At 41.6% G+C, this 26,636-nt stretch overlaps 1 non-coding gene and 5 pseudogenes across 1 annotated transcript; all 6 read right to left on the bottom strand.

Annotated features, from left to right (window-relative positions):
• Positions 1 to 5,491: 5,491 nt before the first annotated feature.
• Positions 5,492 to 5,611, bottom strand: LOC125002921 (annotated as a pseudogene).
• A 9,827-nt stretch (positions 5,612 to 15,438) lies between these two features.
• LOC125002925 lies at positions 15,439 to 15,559 on the bottom strand (annotated as a pseudogene).
• Positions 15,560 to 18,650: 3,091 nt separating this feature from the next.
• On the bottom strand, positions 18,651 to 18,767 carry LOC125002203 (annotated as a pseudogene).
• A 2,366-nt stretch (positions 18,768 to 21,133) lies between these two features.
• LOC125003264 lies at positions 21,134 to 21,252 on the bottom strand. Its single transcript, XR_007112125.1, has one exon. It is a non-coding gene; the product is annotated as a 5S ribosomal RNA (ribosomal RNA).
• A 101-nt stretch (positions 21,253 to 21,353) lies between these two features.
• On the bottom strand, positions 21,354 to 21,462 carry LOC125002179 (annotated as a pseudogene).
• A 101-nt stretch (positions 21,463 to 21,563) lies between these two features.
• LOC125001603 lies at positions 21,564 to 21,682 on the bottom strand (annotated as a pseudogene).
• Positions 21,683 to 26,636: the final 4,954 nt, after the last annotated feature.

Raw genomic sequence — 26,636 nt, 5'->3', positions numbered from 1 at the left:
CTGTGATGAAAATGAAAGGCTTACAGGCAACTAGTATTCCCAGTGCGGTCTCCCATCCAAGATACTAACCAGGCCCTACACGCTTAGCTTCCGAAGATCAGACGAGATCAGGCGTGTGTTTAGGGTGGTATGTCCGTGTAAGCAATTGTAACCGGTCACAAAAGCTAGTAGTATATAAGTGGTCAAATTCTTCATGCATGTATTTTTTTGATGATGTAAATGTTACAATGTCTCCCTGATGAAAATGAAAAAGCCTTACTGCACTAGTATTCCCAGTCGGCCTCCCATTCAGTACTAACCAGGCACGTACGCGCTTAGCTTCCCAAGATCAGACGAGATCGGGCAGGTGTTCTGGTTGTATGGCCGTAAGCATTGTTCAATGTCACTAATGCAGTTTTTATAAGTGGTCCAAAATGATCATTGCAAGTTTTTGATGATGTTAATTGTTACCATGTCTCATGAAGAGAATGAAAAGGCCTTACGCACCTGGTATTCCCAGGCGGTCTCCCATCCACAGTACTATACCAGGCCCTTAGCTTCCGAGCTCAGATGAAATAAGGCGTGTTCAGGTTGGTATGGCCGTAAGCAAAGGTAACTGTCACTTCAAACGCAGTATAATATAAGTGGTTCAAAATGATCATTGATTGTATTTTTGATGATGTAAATGTTACCATGCCTCCTGATGAAAATGAAAAGATTACTGCACCTAGTATTACAAGGTGGTCTCCCATCCAAGTACTAACCAGGGCGCCGAACAGTGCTTAGCTTCCAAGATCGGCCCAAGTGTTCAGGTTGGTCATGGCCGGTCGGTAAGCAATGTCAAACATCACGAAGGCAGCATATATAAGTTGGTCAAAATCAACATTGCATGTATTTTGATGATGGTAAATGTTGACCATGGTCTCCTGATGTAAAGGAAAGGCTTATACTGCATTAGTATTCACAGGCGGTCACCCATCCAAGTAGTAACCAGGCCGACATGCTTAGCTTACGATATCAGACAAGATCTGGCCTTGTTCAGGTTTTGTATGGCCGTTAAGCAAAAGTCAAATGTACTAACGCCTTAGTATATATAAGTGGTCAAAATGATCTTTGCATGTATTTTGATGTTGTAATTGTTACATTGTCTCTGAGTGAAGATGAAAAGCTTAAGCACCTGATATTCCCAGGCGGTCTTCATCCAAGTACGAAACCTGGCCCGTACAGCGGCATAGCTTACCGAGATTCAGACGAGATCAGGCGTGTTGTGTTCAGGGTGGTTGGCCGTAAGTAAAGTTAACTGTCACAAACGCAGTTTAATATAAGTGGTCAAAAATCATCATTGCATGTTATTTTGATGATGTAAATGTTACCAGGTATAATGATGAAATGGAAAAGCTTACTAGCACCGGTATTCCAAGGCTGTCTCCATCCAAGTACTAACGGGGCCCTACACTGCTTAGCTTCCCGAGATCAGACAAGATCAGGCGTGTTTCAGGTTGGGTATGGCCGTAAGCAAAGTCAAATGTCACTAACAGCTCTGTATATCATAAGTGATCAAAATGATCATTGCATGTATTTTGATGTATGTAAATGTTACCATGTCTCCTGGATGGAAAAAGGAAAGGCTTACAGCACCTAGTATCCCAGGCGGTCTTCCCCACCAAGTTACTGACCAGGCTTCGTCATGCTTAGCTTCCGAGATCAGCGACGATCGGGATTGTTCAGGTTGGTATGGCCGTAAACAACGACAACTATCACAAAAGCAGTATATATAAGTGGTCAAAATCATCATTGCATGTATTTTGATCTTGTAAATGTTCTTGTCATCATGATGAGAATTGATAAAGCTTACAGCACCTGGTATTCACCAGGCAGGTCTCCATTCAAGTACGAACCAGGCATCGAACCGTGATTTGCTTCGAGATCAGACAGATCGGGCTTGTTCAGGTTGGTATGGCCGTAAAGCAAAGTCAATTGTTACTAACGCAGTTATATATAAGTGGTCAAAATTGATCATGCCATGTATTTGAATCATGTAAATGTTCCATGTTCCTGATGAAAATGGAAAAGCTTACAAGCACCTGATATTCCCAGGCGGGTGCTCTACCATCAAGTATAACCAGGCCGACGTGCTTAAGCTTCCCGAGATCAGACGAGATCGGGCTTGTTTTTTTCAGGTAGGTATGGCGTAAGCAATGTCCAAATGTCACTAAAAGCAGTATATATAAAGTGATCAAAAATGATTCATTGCTTGTATTTTGATGATGTAAATGATACTTGTCTCCTGATGAGAATGAAAAGCTTACAGCTCTGGTATTAAACTGGCGGCTCCATCCAAGTAATAAACCAGGCAGTCCCAGACCGTTCGCTTAGCTTCCGGAGTTCAGACGGTGTTCAGGTAGGTATGCGGTGGTAAGCTAAGCATGTCATAATGTCACTAAATCAGTATTTATACAGTGGTCAAATCATCATTGCATGTTTTTTGATGATGTTAAATGTTACCATGTCTCCTGATGGAAATGGAAAGCTTACAGCACCGGGTATTCCCAGGCGGTCTCCCATCATAAGTACTAACCAGGGCACGACACTGCTTAGCTTCCGGAGATCAAAACAAGATCGGGGATTTGTGCAGGTTTGGTGATGGCGTAAGCGACAGGGAACTGTCACAAAGGCAGTATATATATGTGGTCAAATATCATTGCATGTATTTTGATGTGATGTAAACGTTACCATGTATCCTGTTGGAATATAATGAAAGGGCTTACAGCACCTAGTATTCCCAGGCGGTTCTCATCTAAGTACTCACAGGCCGACCGTTGTTTGTTCCCTCGAGTTCAGACGAGATCAGGCTGTGTTCATGTAGGTCTGGACGTAAGCAATGTCAAAACGTCACTAAATCAGTATATTAAGTGGTCTAAATCATCATTGCATGTATTTTGATGATGTAAATGTTACATGTCTTCCTGATGAAAATGGAAAGCTCTTACCACTCGCAACCGGGTATTCAAAGGCTGTCTCCATCCTAGGTACTAACTGGCCTACAATGATTAGCTTCCGAGTCAGAACAAGATCAGGCGGGGGTGTTCAGGTTGTATGGCCGGAAGCAATGTCAAATGTCACTTAAAGCAAGTATTTTTAAGTGATACAAAATGATCTTGATGTATTTTGATGATGTAATGTTACATGTCTCCCTGATGAGAATGAAATGCTTACAGCAACTGGTATTCCCAGGCGGTCTCCATCCAAAGTCATAACAGGGCCCTGACAATGGCTTAGCTTCCAGGATCAGATGAGATCAGGCGTGTTCAGGGTGGTATGGCCGTAAGCAATGGGAAACTTTCACCAATCGCAGTATATATAAGTGGTCAAAATACATCATTGCATGTATTTTTGATGAGTAAATGTTACCCATGTCTCCTGATGAAAATGGATAGCTTACAGCACCTGTTTTCCAAGGGGTCTCCCATCCAAGTACAAACCAGGCCCGACGCTGCATTAGCTTCACGAGATCAGAAAAGATAAGGCAGTGTTCACCCACCCCCCCCCCCCCCCCTGGGTGGGTATGGCAGTAATCAAAGTCCACATTGTACTAATAGCAGTATATATAAGTGGCTCAAAATGATCATTGCATGTATTTTGATGAGGTAAATGTTACCATGTCTCCTGATGAGAAGATAAAGCTTACAGACCTGGATTCCCAGGCGGTTCTCACATCCAAGTACTAAACAGGAGTTCGGACAAGGTTAGCTTCCGAGACAGACGAGACAGGGTCTTCAGGGTGGGTATGGCGGAAGCAATGGTCACTGTCACCTAAACGCAGTTAGTGTATTTTTAAGTGGTCAAAATCATCATTGCATGTATTTTGATTGATGTAAATGTTACACATGTCCTTCGCCTGATGAAAATGATATGGCTTAAAAGCCAACTAGTATTCTCAGGCGGTCTCAATCCAAAGTTACTATCCCAGGACCGACCGTGCTTAGCTTCGGAGATCAGACGATTTCGGGCGTGTTCAGGTGGTATGGCCCCCGTAAGCTATGTCAATTGTCACTAAAGCAGTATATATAAGTGGTCAAAATGATCATTGCAAAGTTATATTTTGATGATGTTAAATGTTACATGTCTCCTCGATGGAAAATGAAAAGCTTACTGCACCTGTGGTATTCCACAGGCGGTCTCCATTCCAAGTACTAAACCAGGGCCCACCATGCTTAGCTTCGGTGATCAGAGCGGAGATCGGGATTGTTCAGTTTGGTTGGCCGTAAAGCGACGGTTAACTATCACAAAGCAGGATTATATAAGTGGTCAAAATCATCATTGCATTATTTTGATGATGTAAAAGTTGACCATGTCTCTGATGAGAATGAATAGCTTACAGCACCTGGTATTACAGGCGGTCTCACCAATCCATGTACTAACCAGGAACCCGACCGTGGCTTTGCTTCGATATCAGACAAGATCGGGCTTGGTCAGGTTGGTATGGCTCCGTAAGCAAAGTCAAATGTTACTAACGGCAGTTTAGTTAAGTGGGTCAAATTGATCATTGCATGTATTTTGATGCTGTAAATGTTACCTGTCTCCTGATGCAAATGAAAAGCTTACAGCACCTGATATTCCCAGGCGGTCTCTCATCCAAGTACGAACCAGCCGACGCCGGATAGCTTCCGAGATCAGGACGTGATCAGGCGTGTTCAGGGGGCGTATGGATTCGTATGTCTAGGTTAACTGTCACAAACGCAGTTTATATAAGTTGTCAAAATCATTCATTGCATGTTTTTTGAGGATGTAAATGTTCACCATGTTACGGATGAAAATGTAAAGCTTACAGCACTGGTATTCCAAGGCTGTCTCCCATCCAAGTACTAACCGGGCCCTACACAACATAGGCTTCCGTGATCAGACAAGATCAGGCGTGTTCAGGGTTGGTATGGCCGTAAGCATGTCAATTGTCACTTAATGCAGTATATATTAGTGTTCAAAATGATCATTGCATGTATTTGATGATGTAAAAGTTACCATTGTCTCCTGAGAAAATTGAACAAGGCTATACGGCACCTTAGTATTCCCAGGCGGTCTTTCCCATCCATGTACTAACCAAGGCCCGACCATGCTTTAGCTTCCGAGATCAGACGAGATAGGGATTGTTCAGGTTGGTATTGGCCGGTAAACGACAGGTAAAACTTTCACATAAAAACGCAGTTTATATAAGTGGTCCAAAATAATCATTGCATGTATTTTGATGATGTAAATGTTACAATGTCTCTGATGAGAATGAAAAGCTTACAGCACTGGTATTCCCAGGCTGGTCTCCAATCCAAGTACTATCCCGGACCCGACCGTTGCTTAGCTTCCGAGATCAGACAAAGATCGGCTTGTTCAGTTGGTGATGGCCGTAAAGAAAAGTCCCAAAATGTTACTAACGAGTATATATATAAGTGGTCAAAATGATCATTTGAATGTATTTTGTCATGTATATGTTACCTTGTCTACCTGTGATGAAAATGTAAAAAGTTTACAGCACCTGATATTCCCAGGCGGGTATCCACCAAGTACTTAACCTGGCCCGAACCGATGCTTAGCTTCCGAGATCAGACGAGATCGGGCTTGTGCTGTAGGTATGGCCGTAAGCAATCGTCAAATGTCACTAAAGCAGGATTATATAAGTGATCAAAATGATCATTGCATGTATTTTGATGATGTATATGTTACCATGTCTCCTGATGAGGGAATGAAAAGCTGTAAGCTCCTGGTACTTCCAGGCGGTCTCCCATCCAAGTACTAAAACCAGGCCCTGACCATGCTTGCTTCCGAGATCAGGACTGTGTTCAGGTGGGTATGTCGGTAAGCAATGTCATATGTCACTAAATCAGTTTATTTATAATGGTGGTCAAAAATCTTCTTGCATGTATTTTGATGATGTAAATGTTACCATGTCTCCTGATGAAAAAGTTATGCTTACTGCACCGTGGTATTCCCAGCGCGGGTCTCCCATCCTAGTAACTTAACCAGGCTCCGACCATGTCCTTGCTTCCGAGATCAGACGAGATCGGGATTGTTCAGGTTGTGGTATGGCCGTAAGCGACGGTAACTGTCACAATGGCAGGTATATATAAAGTGGTCAAAATCATATTTGCATGTATTTTGATAATGTAAACGTTACCTTGTCTCCTGATGAAAAAGGCAGGCGTTAACAGCACCTTTGTTTTCCCTGGCGGTCTAACCATCTAAGTACCTCACCTGGCTGTCCGACCGTGATTAGCTTCAAGATCAGACGTGATCAGGCGTTGTTCAGGCTAGGATGGCCGTAAGCAAAATAGAAAAAAAACAATGTCAAACGTCACTAAATCAGTATATATAAGTCGGTCCAAATTCAATCAGTGCATGTATTTTGATGTTGTAATTGTTACCATGTCTCCTGATGATATATGGAAAGCTCTACATCCACCGGGTATTCACAAGGCTGTTCCCCATCCTAAGTACTAAACGGGGCCCGTTACACTGCTTATCTAGCTTCCGAGATCAGGCAGTGTTCAGGTTTGGTATGGCGTAAGCAATGTCAATTGTGACTAAAGCAGTATTTATAAAGTGATCAAAAATGGATCATTGCATGTATTTGATAATGTAAATGTTACCATGTCTCCTGATGAGAATGAAAAGCTTACAGCAACTAGTATTCTCAGGCTGTCTCCCCTCCAGAGTACTTATACCAGGCCCGACGTGCTTCAGCTTCTGGAGATCAGACGATATTAGGGCGTGTTCAGGTTGGTTTGGCCGTAAGCAATGTCAAAGTGTCACTAAAGCTAGTATATATAAGTGGTTCAAAATGTGATTCATTGCAGTATTTTGTTGATGTAATGTTACCATGTCTCCTGATGAAAATTTGAAAAGCTTACAGCAACCTGGTATTCCCAGGCGGTTCTCCTAGCCAAGTAACTAACAGGCCCGACCATGCTTAGCTTCCGATGATCAGACGTATCTTGATTGTTAGGTTGGTGTTTTATGGCCGTTAGAGCGACGGTAAACTTCACAAACGACAGTATATATACAGTGATCAAAATCTTCATGTGCATGTTATTTTGATGATGTTAAATGTTTCCATGTCTCTGATGAGAATGAAAAGCTTACGCACCTGGTATTCCCAGGCGGGTCTCCAATCCAAGTACTAACCAGGCCATACAACTGCTTAGCTTCGAGATCAGGCGTGTTCAGGTTGGTATGGCCGTAAGCAATGGTAATGTCACAATGCAGTAGATATAAGTGTGTCGAAAATCCTTCATTGCATGTTTTTTGATGACTGTAATGTTTCCATGTCTCCTGATGGAAAATGATAAAGATTAAAGCACCGGGTATTCCCAGGCGGTTCTCCCATCCTAAGTACAACTAGGGCCCGACGCTGCATAGTTTCCGTGATCAGACTAAATATAAGGCGTGTTCAGGGTTGGTATGGCCGTAATACAACGTCAAATGTCATAAAGCAGTATATATAAGTGGTCAAAATGATCATTGCATGTATTTTGATGATGTAAATGTTACCATGGTCTCCTGATGAGATTGAATAGCTTACAGCACTGGTAATTACCAGGCTGGTTCTCCAATCCAAGTACTAACCAGGACCGACAATGCTTAGGATTCGAGATCAGACGAGTTCAGGCGTCTTTCAGGGTGGTATGACCGTAAGCAATGGTAACTGTCACTAAACGCAGTATATTTAAGGTGGTCAAAATCATATTGCATGTATTTTGTGATGTAAATGTTACCTGTCTCCTGATGAAATGAAAGGTTACAGCAACTGTATTCTTCAGGCGGTTCTCCCATCCAAGTTACTATCCAGGCGCGACCGTGCTTAGCTTCGGAGATCAGACGATATCGGCAGTGTTCAGAGGTTAGTAGTGGCCGTTTAAGCAATGTCAAAGTCACTAAAGCAGTATATATAAGTGGTCAAAATGATCAATGCTATGTATTTTGATGATGTAAATTTACCATGTCTCCTGATGAAAATGAAAAGCTTACTGACACATGGTATTCCCAGGCTCAGGTCTCCCATTCAAGTACTACCAGGCCCGACCATGCTTAGTTCCGATATCAGAGGAGTATGGGGATTGTTCAGGTTGGTATGGCCGTATGCGACGGGTAACTATCAAAACGCTAGTATAATAAGTGTGTCAAATCATCATGTGCATGTATTTGATGATGTAATTTGTCGTTTACCATGTCTCATGATGAGAATGAAAAGGCTTACAGCACCTGTTATTCCCAGGCGGTTTCCCATCAAGTATTACCAGGTTTTTTCGACACCGCTTAGATTCCGAGATCTGACGTGAATCTCGGGCGTGTTCAGGGTGGCTGGTATGGCCGTGTAAGCAAGTTTAACTGTCACAAAAGCAGTATATATAAGTGGTCTAAATCATCATTGATGTATTTTGTTGATGTAAATGTTACCATGTCTCTGATGAAATGAAAAGCTGTACAGGCACCTGTATTCCCAGGCGGTCTCACAATCCAAGTACCTAACCAGGCCGTACCATGTCTTAGCTTCCGAGATCAGACAGATCAGGCGTGTGTTTAGGGTTTGGTATGGGCCGCAAGCAACGTTAACTGTCACAAACGCAGTTATATAAGTGGTCAAAATTCCTCATTGCATGTATTTTGATGATGTGTAAATGTTGCCATGGTCTTATGAAAATGAAAGGCTTACAGGACTAGTATTCCCAGGCGGTCTCCCCATCAAAGGAAAGTACTGACCAGGCTCCGGACCGTGCTTAGCTTCCGAGATCAGACTGAGATCGCGGCGTGTTCGGTAGGTATGGCCGTAAAGCAAAGACAAATTCACTAATGCTGTATATTTAAGTGATCAAAATGATAACTTGCATGTATTTTGATGATTTGTAAATGTTACCATGTCTCCTATGAGAATGAAAAGCTTACAGCACCTGGTATTCCCAGGCGGTTCTCCCATCCATATTACTAACAGGACCGACAGTGCGTTAGCTTCCGAAGATCAGACGTGTTTTCAGGTAGGTATGTGGTTAGCTATGTCAATGTCACAAATCGTATATATTAAGTGTTCAAAATCAGCATTGCATGTATTTTGATGATGTAAATTTTACCATGTTCCTGATGAAAATGGATAGCTTACAGCACCGGGTTATTAAAAAAGCGGTTCTCCATCCAAGTACTAACCAGGGCCCTACACTGCTTAGTTCCGAGATCAGGGTGTTCAGGTTGGTATGGCCGTAAGCAATGTCAAATGTCACTAAAGCTGTCTTTATAAGTGTTCAAAAGATCATTGCATGTATTTTGATGATGTAAATTGTTACCATGTCTCTTGATGAGAATGGAAAAGCTCTACAGCAACTAGTATTCTCCTGGCATGGTCTCCCATCCAAGTACTAACCAGGACCGACGTGCTCTAGCTTCGGAGATCAGGACGATAGCAGGGACAGTGTTCAGGTTGGTATGCCAGTATAGCAATGTCAAATGTCACTAAAGCAGTATAATAAGTGGTCAAAATGATCATTGCATGTATTTTGATGATGTAATTTGTTACAAAGTCTCCTGATGAAAATGAAAAGCTTACAGCACTGGTATTCCCAGGCGGGTCTCCTATCCAAGTACTAACAGGCCCGACATTTTGCTTGCTTCCGAAATCAGACGTAATCGTGATTGTGAAGGTTTGGTATGGCCGTTAAGCGACGGTAACTTCACAAACGCAGTAATTTATAAGTGATCCAAATCATCATTGCATGGTATTTTTATGATGTAATGTTCATGTGGTCTTCCTGTATGAAGAATGAAAAGCTTACAGAACCTGGTATTCCCAGGCGGTCTCCCAATCCAAGTACTAACCAGGGCCTTACACTGCTTAGCTTCGAGATCAGGGCAGGGTTCAGGTTGGTATGGCCGGGTCTGTAAAGCAATGGTAAACTGTCACAAAGCAGTATATATATGTGGTCAAAATCATCATTGCATGTATTTTTGAGAAGATGTAAATGTTACCATGTCTCCTGATGAAAATGAAAAGCTTACAGCACCTTGCGTAATTTCCCAGGCGGTCTCCCATCCAATGTACAAACTAGGCCCGATGCTGCATGAGCTTCCTTGGATCAGACATGATAAGGCGTGTTCAGGGTGTATGGCCGTAATCAAACGGTCAAATGTCACTAAAGCAGTATATATAAGTGGTCAAAATGTCATTGCATGTATTTTGTGTGTAAATGTTTACTTGTCTCCTGGTATGACGAATGAAAAGCTTACAGCACTGGTATTCCCTGGCGGTCTACCACTCCAAGTACTAACCAGGACCGACAATCGCTTAAGCTTCGAGATCAGACGAGGATCAGGCGTCTCAGGGTGGGTATGGCCGTTAATGAGCAATGGTAACGGTCACCAAACGATAGTATATATTAAGTCGGTACCAAAATCATCAATGAGTATTTGTATGATGTAAATGTTACACATGTCTCCTGATGAAAAGGAAAGGCTTACAGCAACTAGTATTCTTCAGGCGGTCTCCCATCAAAGTACTAACAAGGCCGACCGTGATTAGCTTAGGAGTTCAGACGCTATCGGCGTGTTCAGGTTAGTATGGCCGTAAAGCAATGTCAATTGTCACGAATGCAGTATATATAAGTGGTCAAAAATGATCATGGCATGTATTTTGATGTTGTAAAATGTTACCATGCTCCTGATGAATAATGAAAAGGCTACTGCACCTGGTAGTCCCAGGCGGTCTCCCATCCATAGTACTAAAACCAGGCCCGACCATGCTTAGCTTCCGATATCAGAGGAGATCGGGATTGTTCAGGTTGGTTGTTTGGCCTTATGCGACGGTAACTTTCACAAACGCAGAATATATAGTGGGTCAAAATCATCATTCATGTATTTTGATGATGTAAATGTTACCATGTTCTCCTGATGAGAATGAAAAGCTTACGCACCTGGTGATCCAGGCGGTCTCCAAATCCAATTACTATACCAGGCCCCGTCTAAGACCGTGCTTAGCTTCCTGGATATCAGACAAGATCGTGGCTTGTTCAGGTTGGTATGGCCGTAAGCAAGTCAAATGTTACTAATGCAGTATATATAAGTGGTTCAAATGATCATTGCATGTTTATTTTTGATGATGTTAAATGTTACCATTTCTCCTGATGAAAAATGAAATAGCGTAAAGCCACCTGTTCTTCCCAGGCGGCTCTCATCCAAGTACGAACCAGGCCGACGCGGAATAGCTTCCGATTTCAGACGGATCAGGGTAGTTCAGGGGTTGGTAATGGCCATAAGATAACGTTAACTGTCACAAACGCCAGGTATAATAAGTGGTCAAAATCATCATTTGCTTGTATTTTGATGATGTAAATGTTACCATGTCGTACTGATGATAAATGGAAAGCTTTTTAGCATAAGGGTTATTACAAGGCTGTCTCCCATCCAAGTACTACGGGCGCCGACCACTGCTTAGCTTCCGAGATCAGACAAGATCAGCCGTGTTTGTTCAGGTGGTTATGGCGCAGTAAGCATGTCTAATGTCACTAAAGCAGTATATATAAGTGATCAAAATGATCATTGCATGTATTTTGAATGATGTAAAATGATTACCATGTCTCCTGATCGGAATGAAAAGCTTTCAGAAAAAAAAAAAAACACCTGGTGATTCCCAGGCGGATCTCCCATCAAAGTACTAAACCAGGCACGACAATGCTTAGATTCGAGATCAGACGTGATTCAGGCATGTTCAGGGTGGGTATGGCCGTAAGCAATGGTAACTGTCCACCAAACGCCTCCACCACGCAGACAGTCTATATACAAGTAAAGTGGTCAAGATCCATTCATTGCATGTATTTTGATGATGTAAATGTTACCTTGTCTCTCTGATGAAAATGAGAAGGGCTTACAGCAAACTGGTAATTCCCAGGCGGGTTCTCCCATCCAAGTACTAACCAGGCAGACCGTGCTTAGCTTCGGAGATCTGACGATATCGGGCGGTTTCTCGCTGTGTTCAGGTTGGTATGGCCGTAAGCAAATGTCCAAATTGTCACTAAGCAGGTATATATTAAGTGAGGTCAAAATGATCATTGCATGTATTTTGATGTTGTAATTGTTACCATGTCTCATGATGAATTTGAAAGCTTACAGCACTCTGGTATTCCCAGACGGTATCCATCCAAGTACTAATCCAGGCCTACACTGCTTAGCTTCCGAGATCAGGCATTGTTCAGGGTGGTATGGCCGTAAACAACATTAACTGTTACAAACGCATGTATATATAATGTGGTCAAAATCTTCATCTGCATGTATTTTGATGATGTAAATGTTGCCATGCCTTCACTGATGAAAATGAAAAGCTTACAGCAACTGGTATTCCCAGGTGGTTTCCCTTCCATGTACTACCAGGGCCGAGACACTGCTTGGCGCTTCCGAGTCCAATCGAGATCAGGCGTGTTCAGAAGGTGGTTATGGCCGTAAGCAAACGTTGAACTTTCACCAACGCTAGTTAGTATATATAAGTGTGTCAAATATCATCATTGCATGTATTTTTGTTTTTGAGCTGATCAGCACATTCTACAATTGATACAGTCTGCCGGGAGTAGTGTCAGTATGTAACTGGTTAGATATGAATCAGAGAGAAAAACAAGGATTACACGGTCCAACCTGGGGGTTTGGGTGTTTTGGATGTGATTTGTGTTTAAAACTGAAACACTGCCTGTGATTGGATTAGCGTGAAAGGCCTACTGCTCCTTAGCCAATATCATCACCTAGGCGGACGTCGCAGCTCAGCTGTGCTTCAGCTTGTCAATTTCAAGCATATTCAATTTACAACTTGTGCCTGTCTGAAAATTGTCCGAGGACGGCTCTGTTGACTTGACGGCGACTTTCTAGTGGGTTTTTGCAGCATTTGGTAACAAATTCAAAGCGCCCTCTCTGAGGAAAGATTGCACTTTCAGGAATTATTTCCCAGTGTGCTCCCTACTGAGATATTTCAGCTCTTTTGCTGTTTTGTGTGGTTGCCATTGATGCTTGTTATTCGGGAAATGTTTTGTAAAACTTTGGACGAAAATCAATTGATCCATGTCTATTCAAGTGTGTTCCTTGTCTTGCTTGCAGTCAATTTTGTAAACTCTTGAGAAGCACTAAAGAATGTACAGATCAACAGAGGCTTGTATAAACAAACTTTCAGTAAGATCAAAGGCAATGATTCTATTGGCCATCTGGCAATGGAAAAGATTTGATGAAAGGACAGAATTCTATGACATCATGAAGGAAAAACATTCTATGGCACATTCTATGTAAATTTTTGTGAGGATGTGCGATAGGAAGAGAGAGTGGGGAAAGATTTTCTAAATTTCTTCTGTTTTCTGTGATCATTTACTTTTCTCTCACTCTGGTTGTGTTTTCATTTAGGTTACTCGATCAAGTTTCTTTAACACCTTTCAATTCTTGAGTGTCACATAGGGAGATCTTATAAACACTGCGTCGATGGTTACTATTGATATGTTTTTTTTGACATGAGCAACCAAAATCACACTACACTCTATACCAACTGTATTCAGTATTAGTAATAAATAGTAGTAGATGTAATTATTTTGTACCTTTAACATATTTACTTTTATATCGTTTCTCTCCTTTTGGTTTTGGTTTGTTTTTTCATTTTGCTTTATCTGTAAAAAACCTCAATTCTCCACGGGGATTAACTATAAAATAGGTCCTGCCACGGTTAGCCTTTGCCAAGACAAACAGAAACTTACAGCATAAAATGACATCACAACTACAGCCGGTAAAACTGTTCTTAAGATGCTTGCCTAGGTAAACAAGGTTAAATAAAAATAAAATACTAACATAACATACAGACACATTCTGACACATTGAATTGGCCAGTTAGCACGTTAACTTAGTCCCCGTAGTTAGCTCCCCACTCCACCGTATGCTAACGACCACGTTTCTCACTGGCCTCGTTTTATTTCGGCGTTCAGTTCAAATTGTGGACAACAGCAAATTGATGCAAAATACAAGCAATGTTAGGAAACCACTTGTCAATATTTCAAAATGACAAATCTCGGAACAGCACCCGTCGGTACCACCCCAGTACGTTTTGGGGTTTGACTGTATTGCCAGAAAGAAACGCAAAATAAAAAAAAAAAAAAAACAGAACTATTTGCAAATACTTACATTCATTGTGTAGTAAAGCCACCCAAGTAGCGCAGGTAATAGGTTCCATACACAAGGATAAAAGAATAAGCCGCACTGATTTTAAACTACACGTGACACAAACATAATTGATTTTACAATGTGGATGAGGCCTTAAACATACCTTTACCAACAGTTTATGGGAGCATGTTGGTTCTAATTTTTGTGTATTGTTTTCGCGCACGTACTGACGCACGTGCGATCTTCTTGCCGCAAATGGAGTAACGTTTACATCCATACGTAGTTCCGTGCTTGCTCCGCAATACAAGAAAACGATGCGAGGAATGAAAAACAGGGCGATGACGTCATGGTATGTCTTCCTTTGATGATGTTCTCAATTGTTTTCCTCTTGATTATGATGTCATGAAATGTTTTCCTTTGATCATGATGGCATTGAATCTTTGGCCCTTTGATCTTATGAAAGTATGTTTTATACAAACCTAGGTGGGTTCCGTTGTTCTGTTAGACTTTCAAACTGAAAAACTCAGGCTTGTTCAGGATGGTTTGGCCGTAAAGCAACGTTAACTGTCACAAACGCCGTATGTATAAGTGGTCATAATCATCATTGCAATGTATTTTGATGATGTAAATTTTACATGTCTCCTGGAAAATGAAAGGCCTACAGCACATGAGTATTCCCAGGCTGTCTCCCATCCAAGTACTAGCCAGGCCCTTACACTGGCTTAGGCTTCCGAGATAGACGAGATCAGGCGTGTTGAGGTTGGTATGGCCTGTTTTTAAGCCATGTCAAAAGTCACTAAAGCACTTATATTTAAGGGTCAAAATGATCGTTGCATTTGTATTTTGATGATGTATATTGTATACTTGTCTCCTGATGAGAATGAAAAGCTTACAAGCATGGTATTCCCAGGCGGGTCTCCATCCAAGAACTATCCAGGGCCTACACTGTTTAGCTTCCGAGTCAGGCTGTGTTATGGCCGTTAAGCAATGGTGACTGCTCCTCAAACGCATTATATATAGTGGTCAAAATATCCATTGCATGTATTTTGATGTGTAAATGTTACCATGTCTCCTGAAGAAAAGAAAAGGCTTACTAGCATCTAGTATTCACAGGCGGTCTCCCATCCAAGTACTAACCAGGCCCCGACACTGCTAACTTCGGAGATCAAGATGAGATCAGGCGCGTTCAGGGTTGGGATGGCCGTAATCAACGTCAACTTGTCACAAACGCAGTATATTAAGTGGTCAAAGATCCATCTTGCATGTATTGTGATTGATGTAATGTTACCATGTCCTCCTGATGAGGAATGTATAAGCTTACAGCACCTGGTATTACCAGGCGGTCTACCATCCAAGTACTTAACCAGGCCCGAACAATCTTTGATTCCGAGTTCAGACGAGATCGGGCTTGTTCAGTTTGGCTATGGCTGTAAAGCAACGTCAATAATCGTCACTAAAGAAGTATATATAAGTGATCAAATAATCATTGCATGTAATTTTGATGATGTAAATGTTACCTTGTCTCATGATGAGAATGAATAGCCTTACAGCACCTGGTATTCCCAGGCGGCTTTCCCTTCCAAGTACTATCCAGGGGGCCCTTAGCTTCCGAAGATCAGATGAGAATCAGGCGTGTTCAGTGTGGGTAGGGCCGTATGCAAGGTAACTGACATTTAAACGCAGTAATATAAGTGCTCAAAATCTCATTGCATGTATTTTGATGATGTAAATGTTACCATGTCTCCTGATGAAATATGAAAAGCTTACAGCACATGGTATTCCCAGGCGGTCTCCCATCCAAAGTACTATCAGGGCTTCCGAGCGCGCTTAGCTTCCGATATCAGACGAAATCGGGGCTAGTTTCAGATTGGTATGGCCGTAAGCTTATGTCAAATGTCATCTGTAGCAAGTATATACAAGTGGTCTAAATGATCATTGATTGTTTGTGATGATGTTAATGTTACCATGTGTCTCCTGATGAGAATGAAAAGCTTAAGGACCTGGTATTCACCAGTGCGTGTCTTCATTCCATGTACTACCAGGCCCGACCATGCTTAGCTTCCGAGATCAGACGAGATCGGGCTTGTTCAGGTTCGGTATTGCCGTAAGCAAATTCAAATGTAACTAAAGCTCTTATATATTAAGTGATCAAAATGATCATTGCATGTATTTTGATGATGTATAATGTTACACACTGTCTCCCTGATGTAGAATGAAAAGACTTACAGCACCTGGTATTTACCAGGCGGTCTCCCATCCAAGTACTAACCAGGTTTCGACACCGCTTAAGCTACCGAAGATCAGACGAGATCAGGTTGTGTTCAGGTGGTTTGGCCGTAAGCAAGTTAAAATGTCACAAACGCGAGTATATAGAAGTGGTCAAATCTCATTGCATGTATTTTGTTGAATGTAAATGTTACCATGCCTCCTGATGAAAATGAAAAGCTTACAGGCAATTGTATTTCCAGTTGGTTTCACATTCCAAGTACTAAACCAGGCCGACCGTGCTTAGCTTCCGAGGATCGGCCTGGGTGTTCAGGTTGGTTACTATGGCCGTAAGCAATGTCAACACTTCACGAAAGCAGCATATATAAGTGGTCAAAATAATCATTGCATGTAGTTTGATGATGTAAATGGTATCATTCACCTGATTGAAAATGAAATTTCTGTACAGCACCTGATATTGCCTGTGCGTGTTCTTCCCATCCAAGTACTAACCAGGCACGACGACCTGGCATAGATTCACGAGTTTCTTTCATGCGTGTTCAGGGTGGTATGGCCGTAATCAAAAGTTAATTGTCACAAACGCTTAGTATATATAAGTGGTTCAAATTCATCATTGCATTGATTTTGTTGATGTATTTGTTCCATTGTCTCCTGATGAAATTTGAAAAGGTGACAGCACCTGGTATTCCCAGGCGGTTCTCCATCCTAGTACTAACCGAGGCCCAACGGCTCCATAGCTTCTAGAGATCAGGACGAGATCCGGGCCGTGTTCAGGTTGGTATGGCCATAAGCATGGTAAACTGTCACAAACGCTGTATATATAAGTGGTCCAACCATCATTGAATGTATTTTGATGTGTATTTGTTACCATGTCTCCTGATGAAATGAAAGCTTAGAGCAAATGGTATACTCAGGTGGTCTTCCCATCCACTGTACTAACGGGCCGCACCATGCTTTGGGCTTCCGAGATTAGGACGAAATCAGGTTGTTCAGTGTTGGTTTGTATGCCTAGTATAGGAACATCAAATGTCACTATAGCTTGTATAAATAATGTGATCAAAAGGATCATTGCAAGTATTTTGATGATGTAAATGTTACCAGGTCTCCTGATGAAAATGACAAGGCTTACAGCACCTGGTTATTCCCATGCGGTCTCATTACAAGTAATAATCAGGCCCTACACTGCTTAGCTTCAGAGTCATATGAGATCAGGCGTGTTCAGGGTGGTGTTGGTATGGCCAGTATGCAAGGTTAACTGTCACAAACGCTGAGGTATATATAAGTGGTCAAAAATCATTCATTGCATGTTTTTGATGATGTAAATGTTACCATGTCTCCTGATGAAGACATGAAAAGCTTCTGCACATGGTATTCCCAGGCGGGTCTCCCATCCTCAAGTACTAACCAGGCCCTACACAGCTTAGCTTCCGGATCAGACCGAAGATCAGGCGTGTTCAGGGTGGTATGCAGTAGCAATGGTAACTGCTCACAAACCGCTCAGGTATATATAAATGGTCAAAATCTTCATTGCATGTATTTTGATGATGTAAATGTTACCATGTCTCCTGATGAGGAATGAAAAGCTTACAGCACCTGGTAATTCCATGCTGGTCTCACCATCCAAGAGTACTATCCAGGCGCCAACCAGAGCTTAGCTTCCGCAGATCAGACAAGATCGGGTCTCGTGTTCAGGTTGGTTCTTTATGGCGAGTAAGCAATGTCAAAATGTCGCCTATTAAAGCTGTTTATATAAGGATCAAAATGATCATTGCCATGTATTTAGTTGATGTAATGTTACCATGTCTCCTGATATGAAAATGATACTAAAATGAAAGAAAGCTTTTAAAGCACCTGGTATTCCCAGGCTGTCTCCAATCCAAGTACTAACCAGGCTCGACCGTGCTTGCTTCCGAATCAGACAAAGATCGGGCTGCTTTGTTCAGGTTGATATGGCCGTAAGCAATGTCAAATGTCTCTAAAAGCAGTTATATATAGTGCTCAAAATTATCTTTGCATGTTAGTTTGATGATGTAAATGTTACCATGTCTCTGATGAAAATGGAAAAAGCTTACAGCACTGATATTCCAGGCGGTCTGCATCCAAGTACTAACCAGGGCCCGACCGCCGCCATAGCTTCCGAGATCAGACGGGAGATCAGGCGTGTTCAGGGTGGTACGCCGTTAGAGCCAACGTTAAATGTCACAAAAGCAGTTATATAGTGCGTTCAAAAAATCATTCATTGTCTGCATGAATTTTGTTGATTGGTAAAATGTTACCATGTCTCCTGATGAAAATGAAAAAGCTTACAGCACCGGGTATTTCCTAGGCGGTCTCCCATCAAGTATAACCTGGCCCGACCTGCTTAGCTTCCGAGATCAGACGAGATCGGGATTGTTCAGGTTGGTATGGCCGTAAGCAACGGTCACTGTCACAAAGCAGTATATATAAGGTGATCAAAAGGATTTGCATGTATTTTGATGATGTTGCTACATTGTTACCATGTCTCCTGTGAATAGGAATGGCTTTACAGCACCTGGTATTCCCATGGGTCTCCCATTCCAAAGTACTAATTCAGCCCTAAATGACTTAGCTTCCGGATCAGATGAGATCAGGCTGTTTGTTCAGGGTGGTGATGGCCGTATGCAAGGTTAACTGTCACAAACGCTAGTATATTTAAGTGGTCAAAAATCATCATTGCATGTTTTTGATGATGTAAGATGTTACATGTTCCTGTATGAGAAATGAAAAGCTTACTGCACCTGGTTATCCCAGGCGGTCCTCCATCCCGCAGTACTAACCAGGCCCTACACTGCTTAGCTTTCGAGATCAGACGAGATAAGGGCGTGCTTCAGGGTGGTATGTCAGTAAGGATGGTAACTGTCACAAACGCGTATATATAAATGGTCAAAATCATCTTTGCATGTATTTTGATGATGTAAATGTTTACTTGTTGTCCTCCTGATGAGAATGAAAAGCTTACAGCACATGGTATTTCCCAGGCGGGTCTCCCATCCAAGTACTAACCAGGCCCAACCGAGCTTAGCTTCCGAGAATCAGACAAGTTCGGGCGTGTTCAGGTTTGGTTATGGGCGGTAAGCAATGTCAAATGTCGCTAAAAGCTAGTATATATAGTGATCCAAAATGTCATTGCATGTATTTAGATGATGTAAATGTTACATGTCTCCTGATGAAAATGAAAGAAAAGCTGTAGCACATGGTATTCCCAGGCTGTCTCCAATCCAAGTACTAACCAGGCTCGGACCGTGCTTAGCTTCCGAAATAGACAAGATCGGCGCGTGTTCAGGTTTGTGATGGCCGGTAAGCAATGTCAAATTGTCCACTAAAGCTAGTATATATAAGTGCTCAAAATTATCATTGCATGTATTTTGATGGATGTAAATGGTTTCCATGTCTCCGGATGAAAATGAAAAGCTTACAGCACCTGATATCTCCCAGGCGGTCTGGCCATCAAGTACTAACCAGGACCGCCGTACGCGGCATAGCTTCCGAGATCAGACGAGATCAGGCGGGTGTTCAGGGTGGGTACGGCCGTAAGCAACGTAATTGTCACAAACGCAGTTTATTTAAGTGGTCAAACTCATCATTGCATGTATTTTGTTGATTTGTAATTGTTACCATGTCTCCTGTTGAAAATTGAATGCTTTACAAGCACCTGGTCATTCCAGGCGGTTCCCATCCAAGTACATAACCAGGGGCCGACCATGCTCTGCTTCGAGAATCAGACGAGATCGGATTGTTCAGGTTGGTATGGCGTAAGCAACGGTCACTGTCACAAAGCAGTATAGATTAAGTTGGGTCACAAATATCATTGCATGTATTTTGATGATGTAAACGTTACCATTTTCCTGATGAAAATTGAAAGGCTTTACAGCACATAGTATTACAAGGCGGTCTCCCATCCAAGTTATCTTACCAGGCCCGACCGTGCTTAGTCTTCGGATCAGACTGAGATCAGGCGTGTTCAGGTTGGTATGGACCGTAAGCAATGTCAAAACGTCACTAATCAGTATATATAAGTGATTCAAATCATCATTGCATGTATTTTGATGAGGTAACATGTTACCATGTCTTGGATGAAAATGAAAAGTTGCGAGCACCTGGTATTCCCAGGCGGTCTCCCATCCAAGTACTAATCATGCCCTACACTGCTTAGCTTCTGAGATCAGACGGATCTGGCGTATTGTTCAGGGTGATATGGTGTTATGCGAAGGTTAACTGTCACAAACGCTTAGTATATATAAGGGGTCAAAATCATCATTGCATGTATTTTGCATGATGTAATTGTTACCATGTCTCCTGATGAGAATGAAAAGCTATACGGCACACATGGTATTCCCAGGCTGGTCTCCCATCCAAGTACTAAACAGGCCCTACACTGCTTAGCTTCCGAGATCAGACAAGTTGAGGGGTGTTCAGAGGTGGGTTTGCAGGTAAGCAATGGTCACCTGTCACAAACGCTAGTATATAATAAATTGTCAAAATCATCATTGAATGTATTTTGATGATGTAAATGTTACCATGTCTCCTGTGTCAATTGGAAAAGCTTACAGCACCTGGTATTCCCAGGCCGGTCTCCCATCCAAGGTAGCAACCAGGACCGACCGTGCTTTGCTTCGAGAGCAGACGAGATCGGGCGTGTTCAGGGTTTGTAGGCCGTAAGCAATGTCAAATGTCACTAAACCAGTATATATAAGTGATCAAAATGATCATTGCATGTATTTTGATGATGTAAATGTTACCATGTCTCATGATGAGAATGAAAAGCTTACAGCACCTGGTATTCCCAGGCGGTCTCCCATCCAAGTACTAACCAGGCCCTACACTGCTTACCTTCCGAGATCAGATGAGATCAGGCGTGTTCAGGGTGGTATGACCGTAAGCAATGGTAACTGTCACAAACTCAGAATATATAAGTGGTCAAAATCATCATTGCATTTTTTTTGATGATGTAAATGTTACCATGTCTCCTGATGAGAATGAAAAGCTTACAGCACCTGGTATTCCCAGGCGGTCTCCCATCCAAGTACTAACCAGGCCCTACACTGCTTAGCTTCCGAGATCAGGCGTGTTCAGGATGTTATGGCCGTAAGCAATGGTGACTGTCACAAACGCAGTATATATAAGTGGTCAAAATCATCATTGCATGTATTTTGGTGATGTAAATGTTACCATGTCTCCTGATGAAAATGAAAGGATTACAGCATCTAGTATTCACAGGCGGTCTCCCATCCAAGTACTAACCAGGCCCGACACTGCTTACCTTCGGAGATCAAATGAGATCAGGCGTTTTCAGGGTGGTATGGCCGTAAGCAACGTTAACTGTCACAAACGCAGTATATATAAGTGGTCAAAATCATCATTGCATGTATTTTTGTTTTTGAGCTGAAGCTTCTACAATGATACAGTCTGCCAGGAAGTAGAGTCAGAATGTCACAGGTAGATATGAATCAGAGAGAAAAACAAGGCGACCCGGTCCAACCAGGGTTTGGGTGTGATTTGTGTTTAAACTGAACACTGCCTGAGATTGGCTTATCGTGAAAGGCCCACTGCACCTTAGCCAATCATCATCACTTATGCGGACGTCGCAGCTGTTTCAGCATGTCAATTTCAGCATATCAATTTCAACTTTTGCCTGTCTGAAAATTGCCAGACGGCTCTTGTTGACTTTGACGCCGACTTTCTCGTAGGTTATTGCAGCATTTGGTAACAAATTCAAAGCCGCCCTCTCTGAGGAAAGATTGCACTTTCAGGCAATTTCCCAGAGTGCTCCCTACTGAGATATTCAGCTCTTTTGCTGTTTTGTTGGTTGCCATTGATGCTTGTTATTCGGTAAATGTTTTGTTAAACTTTGGACGAAAATCAATGAACCATGCTCTATTCAAGTGTGTTCCTTGTCTTGCTTGCAGTCAATTTGTAACTCTGAGAAGCACTAAAGAATGTACAGATCCACAGAGGCTTGTATAAAACAAACTTTCAGTAAGATGAAAGGCAAAGATTCTATGCCATCATGGCCGAAGGAAAAGATTTGATGAAAGGACAGAATTCTATGACATCATGAAGGAAAACATTCTATGGCACATTCTATGTAAATTTTGTGAGGAGTGCGGTAGGAAGAGAGAGTGTGGGAAAGATTTTCCAAATTTCTTCTGTTTTCTGTGATCATTTTCTTTTTCTCTCACTCTGGTTGTGTTTTCATTTAGGTTCCTCGATCAAAGATTTCATTAACACCTTTCAATCTTGAGTGTCACATAGTGAGATCTATAACACTGCCGTCCGATGGTACTATTGATATGATAATATATGTCGTCAGATTTTGGCATGAGCAACCAAAATCACCACTACCACTCTTCTACCAACTGTATCAGTATTAGTAATAAATAGTAGTAGATGTAATTATTTTTGTACCTTTAACATATTTACTTTTATATAGTTTCTCTCCTTTGGTTTTGGTTTGTTTTATCATTTTGCATTGTCTGTAAAACCGTCATTTCTCCACGGGGAATAACGTAAAATAGTCCTGCCTTATCTCTAATTCAAGATTCAAGTGATTCAGTACATCTAATGACAACTAACTGGGGTCTTTTTTATTTCCATAGATCACCCTTTTATACATGTCTCATAAAAAGTCCAGCATTAGAGCATAAACACTTAAATAAGAAGGGTGGCTCTTCGACTATAGTTGTAGTTGTACAACTATTTAACGCTGTACCAGTTGGCAGCATCACAACGTGCTAAACCGGTTAGCCTGTTCCAAGACAAACAGAAAACTTACAGCAATAAAAATGACAACACAACTACAGCCAGTAAAAACTGTTCTTAATTGCTTGCCTAGGTAAAAAAAGGTTAAATAAAAATAAAATACTAACATACATACAGACACATTCTGACACATTGAAATTGGCCGTTAGCACGTTAACTTAGCCCCGTAGTTAGCTCCCCACTCCACCGAATGCTAACGACCACGTTATCTCCACTGGCCTCGTTTTATTTCGGCGCAGTTCAAATTGTGGACAACAGCAAATTGATGCAAAATACAAGCAATGTTAGGAAACCACTTGTCAAAAATTTCTAATGACAAATCTCGACAGCACACGTCAGCTACCACCTCAGACGTTGGGTTTGCTGTATTGCCCGAAAGAAACGCAAAAAAGAAATAATTTACATAATACTTACATCATTGTGTAGTAAAGCCACAAGTAGCGCTGTTAATGGGGTTCCAACTAACCACTATGTACCTCAGAAGGAAATACATAAAGAATCAGCCGCACATGATTAAACTACACGTGACACAAACATATTGAAAATACAATGTGGATGAGGCTTAAACAAACCTTTACACACAGTTATGGAGCATGTTGGTCTAATTCTTGTGTGTTTGTTTTCCGCGCACGTAAAAAGGGAAACGTGCGACTACATCGCGCACATGGATAACGTTACATCCATACGTAGTTTCCGTGCATGCCCCACGCACATACAAAAGAAACGATGGATGAAACAGGGCGATGACGTCAGGGGATGTCTTCCTTTGATGATGATGTCATGAAATGTTTTCCTTTGATCATGATGGCATAGAATTTTTGCCTTTGATCTTATTGAAAGTTTTTTTTAAATACAAACCTGGGTGGGGTCCGGTAGATTCTGTTACACTTTCAAACTGAAAGCAAGCGAGACAAGCAAACACGGGCGTCTTATGAGGTGGTATGGTGTCAGTCACAAAGCGGGACATTTAAGTGGTCAAAATCAATATTGCATGTATTATGATGATGGAAATGTTCCTGTGTCCCCTGATGAAAATGAAAGGCTTACAGGACCTGGTATTCCCGGGCAGCCACCCATTCAAGTACTAACCAGGCCCCACCCTGCTTAGCTTCCGAGATCAGACGAGATCAGGCGTGTTCTTTTTTTTTTTTTCTTTTTATTAGTCTTCAATCACAAATTTACACGTCACGTCAACTTTTGCACATAGATCAGAAAAGAAACAAAACCTATAAATAGTTCTCAATGAATGTATCAAAAGAAAAATCAAACAATCAAACTAAATAAAAAGTACAAATCCAACTCTCCCCAAATTTCAATAAAACTCCCCCTTTTCGCCATCACAAATAAACTTATTCCCACTCATGAAAAATTCTCTCACCTCCTCTCCCCCATACTGCAGTTCATTTCAAAAATCTCTTTTCATTATTGTCTTAAACAAATCTTTAATTTGTACATTTCTCCCTTCAAAATGAGCATAATTCCTTCTATATACAACCGCCAATCTGGCATGGCTCAAAGTGTAGTTAATTAACCAAAATTCACAGTCTTTTTCTTTCAAGAAAACCCAAAACAGAAAGAGCTTCCTCCACCCCTCCTTCAGCTCTGATCCAAGTCGCCAGTTCCTCAAAATTTTTTTCAGGAAATCAAAGAATAAACCCTAACTCAAAACAACTAAAAAAAAGTGCAAAAAACTCTCATGGCCACTTTTACATACATCACACATTGCACTTACAGCATTATTTTTTTTAAATGAAACACCACATTCGTATATATTCTGTTATGTTTTATAAGGAAATCGTTATTTTCACACTCTATACTGTTAAAATTTTATGTTCCCATTCAACCATATCTTCTTAACATCCAAATCATTGAACACGCCAGCCCAAACATTTCTCTGCTGCTGGCTCTTTTATCACATCAGCTATTAACCATTCTATACCTTTTTCAACTTCACATTTTCAAAGAGGCATTTCTTCTCTTTTCAATCACATACATCTTGGGTGTACGCTTGCTTGCTTAATAAACACAGTCTCTTTTAATAATGTTTGTCCATTCCAGAGGTATCCCTACTTTTAACCCGCTCATATATTCGGCTGACTTTTTCTTTGCTTTCCATACCATCTAAATCATTCACAGAATCATCGATACAATTCAATCTCAAAAACCCCGGGATGACCTCATAAATAATATCCTTGACTTGTTTAATATTTGCCACCCTGAATTGTGGCTCATACAGACTTTTATTATTATATTTAAATTTCTCATTGAGAAACAAGGGTAGGTTAACAAACATTTGCAATCCATCACACTCATATTCTACTTTTGGGTAGAAATTTTCTCCACGCTTCAAACACCTCCCTGTAAAACTCTGGATTTTAACTGTCATTGATTGTTTGAAACCCATAAACAAACCATAGTCACCTATCCCACCCACTTCATCCACATATTTCCTTAAAAACTCCTTCCATCCATAGTTCAATCCACGCTCCATGTATTTTTGGATCGTTCTTACTCTTATTGCCGTTCTTTTCATTTCCAAATCAATGAGCTTCACCACCCTCTCTCTTCTTCCCTATCAAAGTTTTTTTGTGCAATTTTCACCCCTTTCCCCTCCCATAAAAAAGTCAAAAATTTATTTTTGTTTAACACATTCATAACCCACTCTGGCATGCTAACACTCTCATCACTATACACAAACTGAGAATAACAAATTATTCACCACCAATCACTTTCCTTTCAGTTTAAGTTTTCTCCCCCTCCATAGTGTACATACTGTTTTATCTTATTAATCACTCCAGTCCATGTCTCATCTCTAGCCTCTTTGCTTGCCACCCCCAGACACACTCCCAACACCTTCATGTATTTCTCCTCCACCTTTAAGCCCATTTCAAATCCTCTCTAAAATCTCCAAGAACAGATCTCTGATTTAGTTTTGTTGATTATGGCTCCTGATGCCCGTCCATATTTTTCTATTATCTGTAGCACCCTTTTCACACTGTTTGTTGTCCCTGACCGTAATAGTTGTGTCGTCTGCATATTGATTGATGACACAGGTCCCCCATAGGGCAACGAACACCTTTCACCTCCTGGTCAGTTTTGATCAGCATCGCCAGGGGCCAACAACTATTGCATACAGTAGTGCTGACAGGGGACATCCCTGTCTCACTGATCTCTCCACATCGAAAAGGTTTGTCAAGAAAAACCGTTTACCTTCACTCGGCTCTTGGCACTGTCATACAGCCTCTTTACCCATCCCAACCATCCTCTCCCCGAACCCAACTTTCTCCAGTACTCTAAACGGGAAAACCCTGTGGTCTACTCTATAAAAGGGCCTTATTCCAATCTATTCCCAGCACTACTCCCCCTTTTCCATCCTCTTTCATGTGTTCTATTGAATCTCTGATTGTGGCTATTGTGTCTGCAAATGTCTCTTCCGGGTATGCTGTAACTCTGCGTGTTCTGTACTATGTTCCCTATCACTCCCTTCATCCTATTTCCCAAAGACT

The sequence above is a fragment of the Mugil cephalus genome, chromosome 23 (genome assembly GCF_022458985.1).
Source record: "Mugil cephalus isolate CIBA_MC_2020 chromosome 23, CIBA_Mcephalus_1.1, whole genome shotgun sequence".
Classification (NCBI taxonomy): domain Eukaryota; kingdom Metazoa; phylum Chordata; class Actinopteri; order Mugiliformes; family Mugilidae; genus Mugil; species Mugil cephalus.
The sequence above is the reverse complement of the archived record's forward strand: the minus strand, read 5'-3'. Positions and strand labels throughout refer to the sequence as shown.